Raw genomic sequence first — 21,918 nt, 5'->3', positions numbered from 1 at the left:
CTATGCCAAGTCTTTATTTTTAGTTACTGGCCAGCATGCCTTAATATTTCTATATTACTTTGAAACCACTGTGATGCATGCTAAAGTTTTCTTAATATGATAAAAGGTTTTGGAACACTAAAATCATTTAGAGTCTTGGTCAGTTAAAGAATAAAGACACTAATTGTGGTCAGATATGCTAGGTCTTAGACTAGTACCAATAGTCATCCCAATTGTCAAGAAACTTGAAGTTTATGTGCTCTCTCATAAATTTTTGTCTCCCTTGAACTTTCAGGCCACTCAATAAATATTGGTTGATGATTCCCTGAACTGCATAATGTTCTGAAGTTCAGTATTAGTGGAAAGAGAATAGGAGAATTTCAAAGAGCTTTAATTAAGAAGGACCACACATAAGAACAAATGAGACCTCCCAAATTGCTATGAAGGTATTAAATATACAATCACAGAATGCTGATGTCAAAATAGATTGAAAATGTTATTTAGGTGTGTGTGTGTGTGTGTGTGTGTGTGTGTGTGTGTGTTTGAGAGAGAGAGAGAGAGAGAAAGGAGAGAGGTCTCCTCAAGTTCACAGAGTAAACTGGTTAAAAAAAAAAAAAATGAAAATGCAAATTCCAAACTGTCATCCTTAGAACATTTTTTTTAGATGTTAGAAGTATTCCAATAGATTTGAAAATAAGCACCTTAAGGACATATAAAATTCCCGTTAGAATGTTAAAATCTCCGATATGTTCTTCAGGACAGCATCAAATTAACATTAATTCGGTATTTCTGTAATATATAAATTTTAAAAGAGACATTTTTTTTTTGGTTGAGCAATTACTAGCATTTTGTGGGAACTCAAGGTACCATAAAAACACTGTGTGAAAAGAAAATTAAATTCATTAAACCAGGTTGTCACCAATATTACAACTACTAATAGGAAGAAATCACACAGCAAAATGGCATTTCATTTAGCTTGGTTTTCTAAAGTTCATATTGGTTAAGAATAAGTCACCAAAGCATGTAGCTTTCAGGGAGGGTTTGATGTTGCTATAATTATGTCATTTTCCCATGAGAATAAATCTTTCTTTCCTCATTTTTTCTGAAGTTACACAATATGATTTATTTGAACTTCATAAAAAAATTCAAGCCAAGGAGGATGCTGATCTGGCATTTACTTCTCAGTGTACCTGTTTATGAATTTGTTTCACATGCCTCATGTTTACAGAGCGCCCAATTTGCTTGCTATTACAGTCTATATTTAAAAAGTCAGATGAATTCATATTGGAAAAATAATCTCATTTCTCACAAAGTCAAGAGTTCAAGTGAGTCTGTGATGACAATTGCACTGTAAAGATAGAAAAATCTTTTAGTAATTGAATTCCTAGAAACAAACTAAAAATATATGCAAGGAAAGAGAAAAAAAATAAGTGTAAAAACAATTTCAGTGAAAAGCCAACCAATAATCTGATCTCTCAATGAGTCTCTAACAAATTTTAACTTTGATGAAAAAACAAGCCAAACATTATTTATTCCTTTTCTTAAAAATCTAATATGTATGGTGACAGTAAAGGGAATTAGATGAAAAGCTAGAACTAAGTGTGCTAAGTAACCACACATATTATATGAACATGCATCAAATCCCTGTGGCTTTAGTCCTCAAAGATTACAAAGGTAGCTAAAAAGACAGAGGTAGGGTAGGTTCATTAGTTGCAGTGAAGTTTAGTTCATTAAGTTTTTCCTGTTTCTCTGTTGTATTTTCAGGCTGCCTCCCAGCCTCTCATGGCTTCCTCGTGGACAAGAAAGGAGAATGGATTCTAGTCCCCTAACTATCAAAATAAGTGACTGCAGTAAGTACTGAATTTGACCTGACCTTTGGAGCTAAAGGAGATAGCTGCTGGCTGCTACACAATGGCAAACAGACAAAATGAGTCCTACAATGTCCTCTACGGCATTCAGAATGCTTGTGAGATCAAATGAAGAAAGTGGTGATAAGATTCCATTTTGCTTACATTCATCCACTCATTTATTCATATAATTCTGTAGATACAAAAAATACACATACAGCCAAAACCTTGGTTTGGCTCAATGGATAGAGCGTCGGCTTGGGACTGAAGGGTCCCGGGTTCGATTCTGGTCAAGGGCATGTACCTTGGTTGCAGGCATATCCCCAGTGGGGGGTGTGCAAGAGGCAGCTGATTGATGACTCTCTCTCATCGATGTTTCTATCTCTCTATCTCTCTCACTTCCTCTCTGTACAAAATCAGTAAAATATAAAACAAAAAAAATACACATACATATGGTGCCCCCAAAATGTACACAAACTTTAACAGGTGATAGCTCAATTGTTGTGCTTCTCTTTTTTTTCAGACTTAACCCATTGGAAAGAAAGAGAGGAAGAGAGAGAGGAAGAGGGAGAGAGATAGATCTTACATCCTATCTTGCTGGGATCCAGACATTAGGTAAGTATAGAATGCAGTTGCAAACAGCAACAAGAGCTGTGAGCCTAAATCCAGCAGAGACAAGAGATAAGAGACTCAGGTGTGCTTTTATTCAATAGAATAATCAGGTAGGGCCTTTTTGCTAAGACACACATGAAAAAGTGGTGAAAATCCAGGGGAAAGTATTCCAGACAGGAAAAAAAAAATGGTCTGAGGCAACAGTGAACTTTGCCTGATTTGGATTTCAGAACTAGAAGAGGGGTAAACCATAAGGCCAGGGAGGGAGCCAGGAGTCAAAACCCAGTGTGGCAGGACAATTTTGAAGGGTTTTTCAGCAGGGCACCATATGATGTGATTTACATTTTCAAAACCCTGATCTGACTGCTTTAGGGGAAATCAGAGGAGGGGGTCAAGAGTGGGGTTGAAAAGCCATTTCAGTAACATCTGCAGTGTTACAAGTTTAGGCAGTGGCTTAGACTAATACACTATTGGTGAAAACAATGAGAAATGGTAGAAATCAGTATATAATATCAAAGGCACGGTAAATCCAACAGATTTTGAAAATATCACGTGGTAAATATACTTCCATGGAGACATTATCCAGAACAGAGCTATGCCATTTTAGTAGACTAACAAGCAGACAAAAATGCAGTCTCTTTTTCTGATGCCATATTTACCCCTAAAGTTCCATCTTGAGAGGTGTTCAATAAATGTTCATTTTCAAACTGTAGCAGAAGAGCTAATCCTATAAAGTTCAACTGACACAAGTTTAAATCTTTGCCTCCCTTATCAAATTTATAATTTTGGACAAATTGCAAAATTTATGTGATTTGATTCCCTTATTTATAGAGTCAGGACAGTAACATAACTCGATGGATTGTCTCAAGTAGTAAATGAGAGTGTGAATTACTAAGCACATCCCTATCATTCATTAGCAACAACTCAACAAATAATAATTTATTTTCTCCTATAGTCTGAGTAATTATCCCTAGGTTTTAAATGTATGAACGTTTCCACTATGTGTGCACAATATGAAATAAATGCCAGAGGTTTTATGTGCAATTGTTATTGAGAGGTGGTCTTAATTATACCCAGGGGTCAAACAATTTTCTTAACAACTGTCAGAGGCTCTTAGAATAAGATGTGACTATGCCATGGAAATGAGAAAAAATATTCATGCTCTGGGAATTTGTCCATTCTAGGCGTAGATAATTTTCCTTTGGCAGGAGGCTTGAAAGTTTACTGGCTTTTTCTTTCTATTTTCTGAAAAAGAGAAAAATATTTTTTCCCCAAGAAAATTCCAAGTTCTCAGAGCTATCTACCAAGAAGATTTTGAGTAGATAAACTTTATCGTAACTTAGGCATTCTGCAACTTTCAGCTAACACCGAATAAAATCATAAATCTCTAGAACTATATTTTAAATGTGCACATTCTATTAAAATGCATGTATAATGACACGTTTATTTGAAAAATATTGGCTTTTTAAAAATTTACGACAGGGACTGAACTAAGCTTAAGTCTTGCAATGCTCCTTGATGTCTATTAGTTATGGTACTTGTATTTGTTAAAGAACAAAATTCAGCAGAATCATTTGAAAGATCTAATAGCCTTCATTAAGCAATCCATGAATTCTGCAGCATCCTATCCAGTAACTAGAGGGACACTCCAGAGTGGTGGTACAAAATGGAAGGTTGTTATAGGAAGAAAGGGGGGCAAGGGAGCTGGTAAAAACTTACTTTTAGAGCAGAACTTTTGGGGGGAAAGGCAAAAAAAATTTTTTTAATCATGCAGGTTGTGTCTTCTTTCTATTGGAGAAGGTTGGATGGAGAGGGTCTACATGATAGACTGCCTCGTTGATACTGACCAGAAAATTGCAGACTGGTCGATTAAGATTATGTTTCTTGGAGAGGCTGAAATAACAATCAGGGCATGTAATAAATCGAGGTTCGTTATCATGGGCTTTAGTACAAGGGCTGCCATTTTGGGTCTGTGATTTTCTCTTTAACACAATAATCATTTTCTTTTTAAAAAATATATTCTATTGATTTTTTTACCATGAGGAAAGGAGAGGGATAGTTAGAAACATCAATGAGAGAGAAACATCGATCCGATGTCACCTGCACACCTATTACTGGGGATGTGCCCACAACCAAGGTACATGCTCTTGATCTGAATTGAACCTGGGACCCAGTACATGAATTCTGATTTACAAATTAGTGGAGCTCACAAAATTACAGTTTAGTTAATTCTGTCTCAGACAGTTTTGGACAAAACTGAGAAATACTACCACCCAGAGATTGACTGCAATAAAACAGCTTCCAATCCAGCATTAAAAATATTTATCTAGCAGCTAATCTTTTACTACAGTGATTAGATGGTGGTGAGCCAGGATCATTGCCATTGTTTCATATAGATACACACCTGCAGTCATAACTCACAGACTTTGGAACCTTGCCCAATAGATATGGATAAATACTGAAGCTATTAATTAGATCATTAAAACGCAGCAATGATAAATTGTCTAGCTGATTCTAAACAATGAAGTCTACTGCTACTGCTCCTCCAAGTTTCTAATATTCAAGTTGTGTCAATGTTTGTAATACACATTTTAATGGGTTATAATTATAGGATATCAAGAGAAGCAGTACTCTAAACACTATCCAGAGATTATACATTTTCAAAAAAAAGTTAATGTGTTTGTCATCCATACATTGCATTTGTTTCATTTTACATTGCTTTGTTTTCTTTCCAACATTTTATTAAAATATATCTCATGACTATACTTAAACTGGTGTCATTTAGATATTAAAATTCTGTATTATTGTATCACAAATTTAAGATGGTGTTTTCTGTTTACCAATATATGTTGTTTCTTTTTTTTTTCTTTTTCTTTTTTAATATATTTTATTGATTTTTGTACAGAGAGGAAGGGAGAGAGATAGAGAGTTAGAAACATCGATGAGAGAGAGTCATTGATCAGCTGCCTCCTGCACAAATCGGTTTCGGCATATGTTGTTTCTTAATGGCTCATCACTCAGTCTTTATCCTAGTTATTCTGTAAGAAAACTGCAAGACACTAAAAAGAAAACAAAACTCCATTCAGGTACTTCTATATAAAGCTTCATTTTATTACAGGTGTGGCAATATTGCTTGATTAAAATTTAAAGGGGGAAACTGAGTATAGGAGAAAAAAGAGAGTAAAAGGTGTGATTTGTGTCATGTTGCCTGACTGATATTGACAAGGTTACCCTGCAAACGCTAATGGGAACTTTAGTGTCAGACAAACATCTGAGGGTATCATCAACAGAACATGAGAGGACAAATCTTTGCCTCTCATTAAAATAAAATGATAGTATTTAGGGTGATCTCTCCTATGCTCAGGCATAGTCCTTTCTAAAAAAATGTTAACTGTTATGTGACATAAAATCTCTGCAGGCTACAGTATAATTGGACTAGAGACTTCAAAAACCTCTAAAGGTATAAATCGTTGCTAAGAGATGTGCCACAGGTATGCCAAGATCAAGAGATGGACCTTAGCTCACCAGCCAGGCCGGAAAGACTGGGTCCAATGAGAAAAGAACGATAAACCCAATAGGACTTCATGGCTGAAATTTAAGCAGGCTCATATGAAGCATAGCTCTAAAGGAAGAGTGAGTTTATTTATTGCATGTCAGAAAACTCCTCCATCCTGACACATCCATCAAAGACAGACTCCAGTCCCCTTTCACCCTTTTATTTAACAATTTTGTCTAGGTAGTTATTATAGGTCACCTCTCGGCTGACACTGTGAACCAATAGTAGGCATCTTTCAGCTTCATTCCTTTATACACATCCACAAATTGATCTATCTCTGGAACATCATCCTACATAGATTAACATCCAGGCTATTCTTGATTTGAGGCAGAGTGGAGAATGTGTTCATAATGCTAATGACAGCAACAATAGAAACAGCAACAAAAAACATGATCATCCACTTCAAGTACTGAGAAGCTCATTGGGCCTCTCAACTCAACTGAATTTGAGTTATTTTTTTAAGAAAAATTTTCCAAGCATCACCATACTAAGGAGAAAGTTAAAGCTGCTGCCCTTAGAAAATGGACAGTCTAAAGGACACCTGCAAATCACACAAGTGTTTCTGAAAGATGACTTGATGTGTGGATGTATATGTACACACATAATTACTATACATATTAAAGTAAAGATTTTACAGTAGGAGAATTAAAGGAAGTCAAGAGTAAGGACAGGGGAAAACTGAATTACAAAAAGCTTTCAACACGAAATTGCTTTTAAGAAGGCATGAAGTATAAAACAAATGCAAATTTGGGGGGAAGGAATAAAGAAACTGTTCCACCTGTGTATTTAATTATTACACAGGTACCTCAGATTCAGTATACTTAACACTATACCTTTAATTCTCTTAGTACTACTGTACCTTTGATTCTCTAACTTCTCCAAATGCAAACCCAGCTGCAGGACTATATTTCCTATCTGGGGAAATAGCATCACCACCAGGGCATCATCCAACCTGGAGATCACACTCATCTTCTGACTCTCCGTGTCCACTCCGTGGCAGAATCACATCTAAGTGTCTTCTCCCCTTGCAACTGCCAACGTCTTGTTTTTGACGCTTTTCATCATTCCCTTCTAACTAGGAATATGCTTAGGAATATGGCAGAATACCTAGGCCAAGTGTGCTTTCTTAGTCAGCGTTACATATCCAATTAACTGGGCAGTCCTTCCTGACCAATCCAGGGCAAGAGCAATAGTATTATAAATGATTCTGCTCCTTCCATGGTTTAGCTTTGGCCTAAGTTGCAATTTCTGATGAATATGCAGCAGTAGAACGAGGCCCAGGGGTGCTCACCCTTAAAGGATTCTGGGAAGTATTGAGTAAAAGGCCCCAAATGTAAACCCTCCCCCACAACCCACCACCTCCACTGCAAACCTTCAGTTCCCAACCCTCCACCTCTCCCGGGGTTCAGGGAGTTCCTGGGGTTTTCTCGCTCCCACCCAGACAGCATAGAAGCCGGAACTCACCCCGCACAGACAGGCAGAGGAAACGATGCATCTTGCTGCCTGATGCAATAGCGTGGCCGCAGCCCTCACTGAGCAGCTCCTGCACCGCGGGCTCAGGTCCTGCTCCAGCATGTGGATGGCATTCTGCACAGCCCGCCGCTGGTCCCCGAGTCCTCGGTGGTCCGGCCTCAGAGACCAGGCCACTGACTCAGCCACCACCTCCCAGCAGGTTCAGAGTTCAGGCTCCTGCGTGGGAAATGCAGTCCTCAAGTCCGGAGGCATGCTGGGAACTGGTCTCACGTGACCAACCCACGTGAGATCCAGAGAGTTCATGGAAACTATGTATCTGATTCTTCAGACTCGCAAGATACAGATGCCTAGAACTAGAGGAATTACAACGAAAAAATGTATTTCGTGGTTTGGGAATTCGCCTATCCGTATTATTGGCAATAGGGCCGTATTGTCCTCTAGGTCATCTTGTTAAACTCTTTGATAAACAAGAAAATGGGGAATTTAGCCCATTTATTCAATACATACTTATTGTGCACCGGGGCCCAGGAATAAGGACGGGCCCTGCCCTCAGGGTCACGAGCGCTGGAGGCTATGGACAAGTGAGCAGGTGAGGGCAGCGTCCTGCGCTCAGTGCTTTGGTGGGACTAAGGAAACATGGACTAAGGAGGCGGGGAAATTCCAGCAGCACGTTTAAAGGAGCAGTCCGGAGTCTGCATGGAAATCCCTTTCTCAGGTCCGCTTTGTCCGCAGGAGGCAGCAGCACCATCAAAGACCAGGAGGAGGAGGACTTGAGGGGAGCTGCTCCCTCCGATGTGTCAGGGTACAGTCAGGTACAGCTGGATCCCAGAGGGCAGAGATGAAGGTGATGGGAAGCCAGTCAGTGGGCAGGAAGAGGAGGCAGAGGCCAGGACCACGCTGGGCCTCGCTGCCTTGTGGAGTGGTTTTGTCTTCAACCTAGTACAGTGGGAAACGTGACGGTTTTAAGCAGGGATTTGACAGAATCAGACATTTCCAAGACGACACACAACTACTTCAATGTATTCTTATTGTATTGACATTCTTAGGCATTATTTTTGTATACTTCTTCATATATAACCAAGGTTTCCCCCCAATTCCTAATTTTAAAAAATCAAATTGTATAAAATAAATCCTCTACCCTTTACTAGATTCACCATTTTTTACATTTATGTTTATATACATATATTTATACATTTTTATATGTATGTGTATATGTTTCTATTAATAGACCATTTTAGAGTAGTTTTGTATATACTGAAAAATTGCATGGAATGTATAGAAAGTTTCCATATGCTCCCTCACTCTCCACCCCCATATAATTCTCCCTATTATTGACATCTTGCATCACTGGGTACATTTGCCACAATTGATGTGCCTTGTACCTTCTAAGGTTTTGACAAATATATAATAGTATGCATCCACCATTACATTATATTATAGTATCCTACAGAGTTCCATTCTCCTGAAAAATCTCGTGTGCTCCACCTTTTCATCTCTCCCTCCATCCAAATCCCTAGCATTTACATTTCCTTGGCTATAACTCCTCATACAATATTGAATGGAAGTGTGAGTAGACATCTTGTTTTGTTTCTGGATCATAGGTGAAAAGCACTTACCATTAAGAATAAAATTATATGAGTTTTATCTATGCCCTGTAAAAGGTTGAGGGATTTCCCACAGTTCCTAGCAACAGCAATTAAGTTCTCAGACATATTTGTATACTCAAGGAAAAGTAAGCAAACTGCTATCCAAATCTGGCCCACCACCAGCTTTTAAATACAAAGTTTTTGTTTTATTGGAACACATCCATGCCCATTTCTTTGCATATTGTGATATGGTGCTTTGTTCCTAATGGTAGAGCTGAGCAGTTGCAATAGACAACATAGGCCAGGAAAGCCTAAGATATTTACTATTATGATAATTGGAAGTTTTACATAGCAATTTTTAAAAAGTGTTTTATTTCCATCAAAGATATGGCTAAAAATCCATCTCAAGGTCAGGAGCTGGAGCATGCAAGATGAGACACCAAAGATAACTCGCGGGAACAGAGGAAAAGACTGGTGCAGGGCAGAGGAGACCAGAGCAGAGCTGCCTGGCCCCAGGGCCAACTTACAGCCATGCTTTTCACAGCTGTGCTGCTTTATAATTGAGCTACTATAATTGAGCTGTTAATACCCTTGAGCTGTTCTGCAGCCATTCTGTTATCACAATCTCCAGCCCAGATTGGGGATTCCTTTAGTGTTGAATTGATGCCAATGACCATTGGCTGTCAAGAGATAGGAATGAAAGTGATTTATTCACACATCTCTCCAATAAGTCATTTTTTAAGTAAAACATGCTTCACAGACTTATGTTTTGGAGTGAACATAAAATGCCATGCTTTTAATATGTACCCAAGTTCTACCATTTTTTTTTACATGGCTTTATGTTTGTATGTATTTGAAATAATTATAGTGGACCAAAATAATTTGCTCTAAGGAAGGAAGAACACAGGGCTTGTAGCTAGAATTTGCTTTTTGGCCTTGAGTCTAAGTGCAAGGTTTCTCAACTGAAAAATGGAAAAGGCGGTATATCCCCTGCTTACTTCACAGGATTTTTAAGTATTTTTGAAATTAGCCAGGTGAACATGCTTTACAACCAATGTGTGTTTATACATAACAGCTATGCTTCATGCACCATTCTAGGTGAATTTGAATGACTTTTCCCATAAAATGAAAGAGAATCATTACATTCAACACCTATGGGGAACATTGAAGATAATCGCTCCCTATCTTACATTTTTACAGTTAAATTAGATCTAGTGACTTTTTCAAGTTCAAACTGGACAGAATACACATCCTTGACTATTAATACAGCATCACTGAGGCAATAGATGCTACGCTGAACAACATATTTTTATTTTAATATATTTTAAATATATATTTTATTTATTTATTATAGATATGGATAGAGAGAAACATTGATGAGAGAGAAACTTCAATCAGCTGCCTCTTGCACACCCCTAAGAGGTGTGCCCACAACCAAGGTACAAGCCCTTGACCTGAACCCAGGAACCTTCAGTCCACAGACTGATGCTTCATTCACTAAGCCAAACCGGTTAGAGCTATTTTAATATTTTTGGCCAGTCAAATAGCCTTTATCATTAGCGCTGAGTTTCAGGTAAAAGTAAAGCACTCTGTCATCTTCAACACCAGCATCAGTAACTATCCTTAGCTCAGATTCCTCAGTGCTGCCTAGATAGATAATCCACCCATGAACAGAAGAGGCTCTGAAAGTAATAAATGACTCCAGCAGCAAACATCGAACATGTCAGAAGATGGCAGTAAAGGAACAGAAGCAAAGAGTCTTAGATTTCAGGTTGCATCTATGTCAGTTCCTCTTATCCCTCAGTAGAACAGATCTCAATGTGTGGACATTTTGGTTTCTAAAATTTAATGTATGCAGTTTTAATGGAATTAAGAGCAATATTGGAAACATTGTACTAGGGAAAAATAAAAGCTGTCCCTGTAGTTGGCAATGAGGACATGAGATGTAAAGATGTAAAATAGCTCTAACCGGTTTGGCTTAGTGAATGAAGCATCAGTCTGTGGACTGAAGGGTCCCAGGTTCAGGTCAAGGGCATGTACCTTAGTTGGTGGGTGAGATGGAAGATATGTCAGCAATTAATGTGTAAGCAGAAGTAGACACAGCATGGTACAGAATTGCAAAGAGAGAATATATTAAGAAATCTAAGGACAGGAGGAGCTTTTCTGGAGGGAGAGATGTTTGAACTGAGCACACACACACACACACACAAAAAAAAACCCAAAAAGGAATGAGTCAGAAAAAAGAGGTAGAAGGGTTTCCTGGTAAAAAGAACCACATCACTAAAAGGCTGGCGGACGTTAGGTTATTCAAATAACACTGGGATTGTTAATTATGAAACAAAAATGAAGTATGTGATAAACAGAGGACTAATATTTTTTAGTACAAAGGAAGTAAGTATATAGATATATTAATTTATTTCATCTTCATCATTTCCTGGTTTGGAACATTCCCAATTAATTATCCATGCTTTTTGGAAGAGGAAATTGAACCTAAGAAAATTAATTAATTTAATTAATTTGCAAAAGTCATATTACTAAGAAACATTAAAATTAGCATTCAGACTTTCTTTCTGACTCCACAAGCTACTGCTTTCAGTGATTTCTGGTGCTTGAATGAATAGTGATAAAATCAATTCATGCACATAAAAGGCTTCCAAATGCCCAGCTCTTTCACTTCTCTGTTCCCTTTTCTCCTCACAATCCTGAGTGAAGAATAGCAGCAGTATTGAGCATTTGTAAGACAAATTCATTTAAATCCTTTGTCACTGTCTTGCTAATCTCAATCTTATCCACAAAGTATTATGTAACACTTTCCTAGAAGTGTTGTTTGAGGATTAGTTGAGGAAAAAATATGTAAAAATGCTTGTAATCAAATGTAAACTTATTACTCAGAGCATTTAGACCAGGGGTCCTCAAACTTTTTAAAGTGGGGGCCAGATCACGGTCCCTCAGAGAGCTGGAGGGCCGGACTATATGAACTACTAATTCCTACTGTAACACCTTGGCTGCGCTCACTGCTCAAAAAACCTGGCGGGCAGGATCAGACTCCCCTGGGGGCTGCATGTGGCCCGCGGGCCGAAGTTTGAAGACCCCTGATTTAGACCATAGATAGTCTCACTGCATGGATCTTTCATCAAAATATATGATTACTATAGGATGGACATTTGACATAAGTTTCCTTGTGTGATGTTTTTCACTGAGATTTAGATACACTTTCATTAACTAGGTGAGTGTTGATTGATTGAGTGGTTTTGTTTTCCTTTTGCTAGCTAAAATAGTAGGGTTTTTATTAGGCAATATTTGTATATTCTTTCCTTTTAATACTCTGCACTTAAAATAAGGATGATAGCGAGAAAAAAATCGATCTTAAGAAATAATTTTTTAAAAAAGTTTGGTAAATAAATTTAACAATTTTTGGAGACATTTTTACCTTTAAAATCATATAAGCCACTGAAGATGTTCATAAAAATAATGAGATTTATAGCTGGATCTCACTATAAGCTGAAATTTTTTATTTTTACTATTTTTCAGTTTTGTACAAAAGTCTCTACAAAGGTTATTTATATTTTATGAGTAGAAAGCAAAGGAAAAACTGCATATATCAAAAGGCATTATGTGAACTTAAGGTGTCATTCTCTATTTTTAACATGTATTCTGTAATTTCAGGAGTTAGTAACTTTTACTTTAGTCTTTTTCTTTACTCAGGAATTCTGATTTTTTTATTTCATTATTATTTTTTAATCCTCAATATGTTTTTTATTTTATTGATTTGAGAGAGGGAGGAAAGGAGAGAGGGAGAGAGAAAAGCATTGATGTGAAAGAGAAATATTAATCAGTTGCATACCATACACAGCCCAACTGGGGATTAGACCTGCAACCCCAGTATGTGTGTTAGAAATGCTCTCAAAGATGTCGCAGGAATGCAACAATGATACATGATAAGTCGAAACTGGATGGACAAGGCAAACTCACCCCTTCCCAGAAGGGTGCTGTTGCCAGGTGGAAATCATGGGCAAAGCAAGCCCAAGGGGTTTCATTTCCTGATGAGGGTCTGCCCTACCCCTCACTCTGAACTCTGACTTGATTGGTCAGGGCTCGGTGCGGTTCCCATTATTTTGGATTGGCTAATTCAGAGGAAGGGGAGGGATAAGACAGGGCCTAAGCTGGCGGCCCCCTGAGAGTCTGAAGGTCATATCAAAATGGCAGCAAACTCTTTTCTTTGACAGAAAAGATCATTGGTTCCCTCTCACATGTGCCCTGACAGGGGATTAAAATTGCCACCTTTTGGTGTATAAGATGGCCCATGGGCCAAGCAATTATGTTATTTTTTAAATTAATACATTTTGAATGTCACATGTTAATAGAAACTTCTGTGACTCAAAAATAAATATTCTCTTCTGCTGAATGGTTCTGAAGTCAAAAGTTGGATAGTTTACACGGACAATGACTTTAATGTATATTGCCGGTAAAGTTATGTGAACTTGGAGGCAAATTCAGACACAAAAGAAAGAGAAATATAGCTTTTAAATACCCTTCACTTGTAACTCAGAGGTCACCCTTAACTTTTTTTTTTAATTCTTTTTATTGACTTCATAGAGGAAAAGAGAATGAGAGACAGAAACATGAATGCTGAGAGAGAAGCACTGACCAGCTGCCTCCTGCTCTTTGGAAACTGGTGGTCGAGCCTGCAACCCGGTTAAGTGGCCTGACAGGGAATCAAACCGAGACCTCCTGGTTAATATGTCTGCATTCAACCCCTGAACTCTACTGGCCAGCACCCCAAATGTTTTTTGTTTGTTTTCTTTATTGATTGAGGCATTACATGCATATCCTAATCATTCTAACTGGTTTTTAAAGAGAGGTTGGCCATGTGATCTCAGATTTCTCTACAAATCCTAAGTTTTACTCATGTGGAATCTTAGGTGGTGACAGTTCATTTTTGCATTTTTGCTGTTTCATGGCTTGGAGACAAGAAACAGGGATCCCCTGTATCAACATGAAATCACAACTCCTGGAAATGGCTCTTTGACTCCAGTTCAGGGCTGCGTTCTCCTCTGTGGACATCCTCACCAAGCATTTGCACCCTCCATCACTGTGACTGCAGCACTCGTCCACCTGTTAGACTTGGTCTGGCTCCTTTCCACAAATAAGGTTTCAAATCCAAGGCCGCTTTCTTGTAGACCTTTCTGACACAATATTTAAATGATCCATTCCTCTCCAATATGCTCTGTCAGATTAACAATTTTATTTTCTTTATAGCCCTGAAGGTAAATACTTACTTCTCACTTCCTTATGTCTTGCCCTCCTGGTCCTCTACTTGAGCATCCTGGGAGCCTGCCTCCTGTCTGCCTCGTTCAGAGTTATAATAGCAGCCCCTGTACAGAACAGAGTAGAAAATAAACATTCCTTAAGTGAATGAGTGCCCCCAGTTCCCAGGGTTAAAACCTTTAGTCAGTGTACATTTCTCTTTAGTTTGGTATTTAGTTTTCTATTTTCTGTAGTTGAATTATTATTTCCAGAGTAGAATCAATTAAAATAACAGACCCTTGGTTCAGGAAATAATGTATTGAGGAGTCTAACTTATTCTAACACAGTGTGCTCAGGAGTTCAAAGTCTAGATTTTATCTTGCCAAACTTATTTTAAATTTTGTGATCTTAGGCCATTAAATTTATTTTCTAAGCCTGAATATCCTCATCTGTAAAATGAAAATAATAATAATAGTCATAAGACTGACTTTATAAAGGGGTAATTCTTTTTAAAAATATTTTTATTTATTTCAGAGAGGAAGGAAGAGGGAGAGAGATATATAAACATCAATGATGAGAAAGAATCATTGATTGGCTGCCTCCTGCATGCCCCCTACTGGGATCAATCCCGAAATCCAGGCATGTGCCCTTGACTAGAATCAGAACTCAGGACCCTTGAATCTACAAGCCAACTCTCTACCCACTGAGTCAAACTAGACAGGACAGGGGATAATTCTTAGATAAATACCTGATATACAATAATTATTCGAAAATTATTTTTTGTTTTATTTTATAGAGTGACTATAATTCTCAACATTGTGGTTGTACCTGTGCATCTATAATAATAAAAGCATAATATACTAATAAGACCAGATATCCTTCCAGACAACCTTCTGGATGAAGCCAGGGCTGTGAGGAAAGACCGGGTCCTGGATGCCAGAGAGAAGCCAGTACAGGCAGCGGGGGAAGGAAAGCTTACTCTTGCATGGATTTCATGCATGGGGCCTCTAGTATGAATAAAAGAGAACAGGAATAACTATTGCTTATGCAGTAAGACTGTGGCTAAAGATGTAGGTCATTGCATTTACAGCCAAACTGGTGCTTGTCCTGATGGTTCAGCTGTTCCTAGAGCCCATTTAGGATGTTGAATTGTAGAAAAGAAGGTGACTAAAGATGTGTCATCTTAACGCTGCAGAATATGTGACAACTGAAATCTATATTTACTTAAAATTGTCCATAACCTCTGTGATGCACTTTCTTCTGATGTTTCTCAGTAATGTCTATATGGGAATGGCTTTTCATTGAATTGTGTCTTCAAAGACGTGACATGCCAGAATGAGACTTTGCTAAAAATACACTCTTTCAGGATACTTTCTCATTTTTATTCCAAATATCTGAACAAAAATGTTTTGTTTGCCTGAGTAAATAATGTGAGTAGAATTTCAACTACACTTTAAATATGATAGGAACAATAATTCTCTATGCCCAGGCAGTCTCCAAAACTTACATTAAACTAGAACTATGTTGTGAAAGAGACATTTTTTATTACTTCTAAATGCCTGTATGAGATTACTCAGACTTCAAATGTGTCCATCAAGTCCTCTCATAAAAGTAGAGGTGAGACTCAATGGCATCATCAAAAGAGGGAAGCCAGATAGAATTTGCCTCAGAAGACCAATACATTTCTTCACGACTGAGAAAACAAAATGTTTCAAGAGGGAGAAAATGGTCTTGGAGAATGATATTTAAGAATTTCAAATTGCAACAATATGTGTCAAGAGAATTGCTTACCCATGATAGCCTGTGTTAAATTTTCTAGTCTCTTTAATAACACATATTTTTGAAATATAAGAGTTGACAAGAGCTCTGGCTTCAACAGTTATACAGTTTGTGTGATGTAGAACTTAGGAAAAAAAACAACAACGAATACCTCCTCTCCTTACTAGTGTATGCCTAAATTTTCATACTGTTGGTTCATTCTGGAACCTTATGCGTTTTTTTAGTTGTTTTATTCAAATATTCCCCAAAAACCTAACCAACCTTAACTAAGTTTCAATTAACCACAAGTTACTTCTCTTGGTGATTTATCCATTTGCTTTCGGATACATATCTGACCTTGAAAAAAACCTTCTCTATTTGTAAATCAGATATCCTGTAAGAGACTTGAACCCAGAATATGTAAAGAACTCTAGAAACAATAATTAGAAGATAATCCAGTTAAAATTGGCCAAAGGATCTGAATAGACATTTCTCCAAGAAGATACACAAAAAGCTAAATAAGAGTATGAAAAATGATCAACACCATTATTTCGTAGAGAAAGGTAGATTAAAACCATGAGATAACAACCATTCTACTGGATGACTGATTCAGAAGCTTTTCATCTCAGCACTGACACTGAAATAACATTTAAATTTATTCATCAGGCATTTAATTAACTCTATAATGTGCTCTTAATCAAAATTTCCAGTCCTGTGTTCTACTATCATCACCCTTTTAAAAATATACATATTTTATTGATTTTTTAAAGAGAGAAAGGGAGAGGGATGGAGAGCTAGAAACATCAATGCGTGAGAAATATTGATAAGGTGCCTCCTGCACACCTCCTACTGACTATGTGCCCATAACCAAGTGGCATGCTTATTTTTCAGAATTTTGCCAGCTTGCATGTAGTTCATTGGTTTCCCCCTCTTGGTTATTTTAAAGGGAAAATGCCCCCCTTTTTTTTCCTTCACACAGTATCTAACCAAATTATGTGTACCTTGCAAGTGAAAATTCCTTCATGGTTATTTGTTTGATTTATAAAGAACAAGGGATTTGCTGTAGTACTACTACTAATAAAAGAATCTATATAGTAGCAGTGAAGGTGAAACTGAAGTTATTGGCTAAAAGAAATGCTCACTTGAATTTTACAAACTAAATTTATATTTTGCTCCTAAAATGCAATTTAAAGCAACTTCTTGAGACACAACTTTTCTCTAACAAACCATACCACACTTCATTTGACAGAAAGCTAACAGGAAACTTAATGAGCATAAAATGAAACATATTATTGATTCCCAAATCAGAATCTCATAGGGGATTGAGAGTTTGTTTGTTGTTTTGCTTCTTTGGATTTTTTAAAACTCAAACTCTGGGTATCATTCTGGAGAATCTTAGTACATTTGGCTGCAGTTTTGTAATCTGTGCACCTAAAAAAAGAAAAAGACAACAACGAAAAGCAGAAACAACAACAAAATGCCTCCTCAGGTTAGTCTATCAACCAGTTTTGGAAACCATATAATGTGTGATCTTAGATACTAGGTTCAAAATCTCCCTGAAGCATTTTCCTAAAATTCAAGACACTATGATATATTCTCCATTTACTATATCAGAATCTTGGATTGTGGAAGTCTAGGAACATGTACATAAAACAACTGTTGACACACACACACACATACACACACACACACACACACACACACACACACACACACACATATATATATATATATATATATATATGCAAAACTTTGAGCACTAATGTAAAATAAAGTGTCCATATTGCATGTATCCCATAGCAACATCTAGAACCAAAATATCTAAAGGACCAAAGTGTCTAAAGATTATTACAAGGGTAGTAGTTAAAGTAGAATGAATATTTTTCATATTTTTAATTTTTATAAACATTTGAATTTATAGAAACCTTAAAAGAATAGTAAAATTAATAGCCATATACCCATCACCTGTATTTTTCAATTGTTAGCAATTTATCTCTTCTTTTCCATTTGGCTGAACCATTTGAAAGTATTATGCAGATATCACACACTTTACTCCTACATACTCCAGCCAGTATCTCCTAAAGAGGGTGTTCCCCTAAAGTAACCACAATACAATGATCACACTGAAGAACTTTAACATTGATGTGATGCTCTCATTTTATATACTAGAGGCCTGGTGCACAAAATTCACACACAGGTAGGGTCCCCAGGCCTGGCCAGTGATCAATGCCCATCAGGGACTTCTGGCTGCCAGGTAGGGCCTTCCTTCCCTGGCTGACAGCTGGGGCCTTCCTTAGTTCTTTACCGCCCCCTGGTGGTCAGCACATGCCATAGCAGGCAATGGAACTTTCTCCTGAGGGGACACTTTGCATATTTACAAAACAGAGTGGATTAATTACCACCTTAATTTGTAGAAATAAACAGGGTATAAAAAGAAAGTGGGGGGAGTCTGACCAAAAATTCTAACTTAAAAGTCACGATGGCATTACTTCTTGACCAACAACCTTAACTTACTCAGCTTTCATATACTAAAAACCTGTGGGGGAGGGTAAAGGTTTAGGGGTTTGGAAAAGGACCAAGGAGGCCTTTAAAATCAAAATAATTTTAGGATAAAAGAGAACAATTACTAAGATTCAACCTCTGATTTTTCAAAGGTTTGCCATAGGGCCAAATTACAATGATACATTCTTTGGGAAAGATGTACATTTATCAAGTTGAACATTTATAGCCACTGCCATTTAAAGTTTTGAACCTCCATATATTTGAAAATTGCCTAATACTATATGGCCTCTTGTATTTGTCTTGTACTTTTTTTTAACTCTTGAAATACTGAACTTTTTGACACTGTATGTCTTATTCCCTCCAACTAAGACTGTAAGCTTTTGGAGAGAAATGTCTGTATTATGCCCCTTACGCCCATTCCTTATCAAGAGGGTCAACCTTGAACTTTCTTTTTTTTTTGGAACACCTTTGCGATATGCATTCTGAAAATAGACACAACATGTCTTCAGTGCAAATCTAATGTCCAAGAGCCCAGTCAGTGTAAACCTATTCTTTCTACATCTTCACTTTAATGACAAAAGACTTAGATTTAGAGAAGAAAAAGAGTGCATTTAATTTACAGTGTGTTAAAGTATTGGAAACAAAGCCACTGAGAGTTCTTTGGAGTTTATGCAGTATCATGGCGCAAAGCCCAGGCCTCCCTGTTATCATCAAAGCTGAACAACAGATTCCAGGTAATATAGCTCCCTCTACCCCCACCCCCACCGCATGGGCACTTGAAGCTGACAGTTGTTTTGCATCCGAGTCTGCACCACTAGGCTATAAACCAAATGCAAATGCAGGGCTTTTCAGCAGACAGGCCCACCATGAGAGGAGTGGAGCCTCACACAGAAGAGTAACCCTGGAAAGCAGTGAGATGCCTCCTTTCCAGCGTTCTGCTTTTGAAGATAACCTGAAGTCACAGAAGTGCGTTTGTACACGGACAGGGCTGTAAGCTGGAGAGACTGAGGGGCACATATGGACTGGGGACATTCAGAGCAAGCAAGAGGGCACAAACCAGGTAGGGTGATGAGAGTCTACCTGCGACCACGGTGCTGTGTGCTAGTGAGTATGTGGGCATGTGAAATCTGCTCGGGAGCCTTTTGCCTTGCAGCCTGGCCTGCCATGGCTTCCAGGTGGAAAAGAAGCGGGTGGCTTTGTTCCGGGAATGTGAATGAGGGAGCAGGAGCCCCAGGGGCTTAGAGAAGACAATATTCCCTGACGGGTACTCCTTATCTACACCAAAGCTTGCACAGTAGGAAACTCACTACCCAGCTTCCCAGCCCAAGCTTCAGACTGAGCCAGAAGCCTGCAGTGGGGACAGCCTACATGGCCAGCAAACAGCGCCCTCGGGAAGCCACAGTGTGGGCCCCACTGTGTCCCCCAGATAGAGCTGCAGCTCCAAGTTCCCACTCTCTCCCAAGCAGCCAGCACTACATTCCATTTAAAACTAACACCCACGGGGGCCTATAAGCTGCAGGCAGCGAATGAACACCCACAGGGCGGCTTTGTTCCAGCTGGCCCACTTTGTCAGGAAGGACCTCCTACCTTCCTTGAGTCCACAGCTTCCTTGAACCCCAGGCCCCACAGCTTTTGTGGGTTCGTCCTAATGGACTTTCGAATGACGTCTGCCCTAATTAGCATATTACCTTTTTTTTTTTAGCATAGATTATTAATATAGGTAGTCCATATTTAAATCTCCCCAATTGTCTTGATAATGTATAAAATAGTTCTTTGTTTTGTTTCCATCAAGTTTCCAATCAAGAATTGTAAGTTGCATTTAGTTTCCCTAGTCTCATCTTAGAACAGTTTCCCTGCTCTTTTTTGTCCTTCATGACACTAATACATTTTAAGATTCCAAATATTATCTTTAATGTCTGCAAGACTTACATGGGGCCAGGCCTGCTGGGTGAAGGGGCTGAGGGATGTTGGCCAGCTGGCCCCAATCCTGATTAGGGTAGTGGGGATAATTAGGAGCAGGGCTGGCCAGGGAGAGGGGCTTGGAGAAGACTCACTGAGCTGGAGCTGAGCATGGGCCCCAGACTTTCCAGGGAGGACAGCTTAGCAGGAAACAGAAACCACCAGAAGGCTCTGCAAACAGGCCCTGAGCTCCCTTTGGCCAGGCAGACTCAGAGCTGGTGCCTCTGTGTGTACATTAGATACTGCCGGGCACTTGCCTTTGTCTGTTGCTCAAATCCATTGCATTGAAAAACTTGTTTCCCTTCTTCTCTTTGGGCCCTATCAGCAAATACAGGCCAATTGGAAGATGCGGGCCCCCGTGGCAGAGCCAGGCCCCTCAATCACTTGCAATTTAGGCCCAAGACAACTGGGTAACAATCTCCATGAAACAGAACACACTGTTTTAGTCTTAATTCTCCCTTAAAATGTGCCTAGCTGCTCCTCTTTAGCTGGGATAGATAGACTGAACTAAGGAACCAAAGACTGAGTTTCCTTTGAGGTGGGATCACCAGGAGCTGGCTAATGGCAAGGCCCCTCACAGGAGGCTGCCTTCTCCTCAAGCTCTGTGTGCTTTGAGCCGGTCCATTTATGGAGGTGCCGGATCCTGGGCTGCCTGTCAGGTGGTAGGTCCACAAGGTTTCACTCAGCCGCCTTTCTGGCCTCCTGAGAAGTACCCTCTGGCCTGGTGTGCCGGGCAGCTGTCACTAGAGCAGGGACTCTGAGAGCAAAGGAGGTGGCTTGCACTGAGAGGGACCTGCAGGTGGCCAGGTTGCACCTCTCATCTCGTTTCTCAGTCTTGCTTGAATGGATCGGGCCATGTTGGGAGGGTGTCAGCAGGGAGAGAGTTGCCCTGACCTGCCAGGCTTGGTGATGATTCAGTGCCCAGCTGATTGAGTTCGTCCCACAGAGCCTTCATCTCAAGGTGCATGCTCATGTTGGCCACCTTTGCATTCTTCTTTACTGGTGCATTGGCAGTGGCCACTCAACTGGCCCCAGGTCCCTCTGGCTCAGCAGCAGTGCTAGAGGTGTTCCCTGTGGCAGGCACTTTATAGTGAATAGTCGTTCCAGTAGTTGTGCTATAATGGTTGCTGGGCTTTTATTACATAGATTTCACCTCTAATCAATCTGGAGTTTACTCTTGTGTACTGTGTGAGGCTTTGGATACATTTTTGTTTTTAGCAAATTTCTATCAAGTTGCCCACCACAAATAATTAAAGAGTCATTTTTGACTTGAGATCTTTTTATACCCTGAATTTCCAAGTATACATTAGTATATTATTTCTGAACTGGCTTTTGTTCCAATGATCCATCTGTATATTGATGTGCCAGTAGCAACAGGAAGTAATCCTCACAAATTACT

General features: G+C 38.9%; 1 long non-coding RNA gene across 1 annotated transcript in view; it reads left to right on the top strand.

The window, feature by feature from the left end:
- The window catches only part of LOC311627276, a 570,423-nt gene that overhangs the window by 487,984 nt on the left and 60,521 nt on the right, over positions 1 to 21,918 (top strand). The window contains exon 2 of the long non-coding RNA XR_014795879.1: positions 10,474 to 10,492. This is a non-coding gene — a long non-coding RNA (uncharacterized lncRNA). The remainder of the gene's footprint in view (positions 1 to 10,473; positions 10,493 to 21,918) is intronic.

This window comes from Pipistrellus hanaki (assembly GCF_964339955.1).
Source record: "Pipistrellus hanaki genome assembly, chromosome: 9".
Taxonomy (NCBI): Eukaryota; Metazoa; Chordata; class Mammalia; order Chiroptera; family Vespertilionidae; genus Pipistrellus; species Pipistrellus hanaki.
This window is presented reverse-complemented; position numbering and strand designations above follow the sequence as displayed.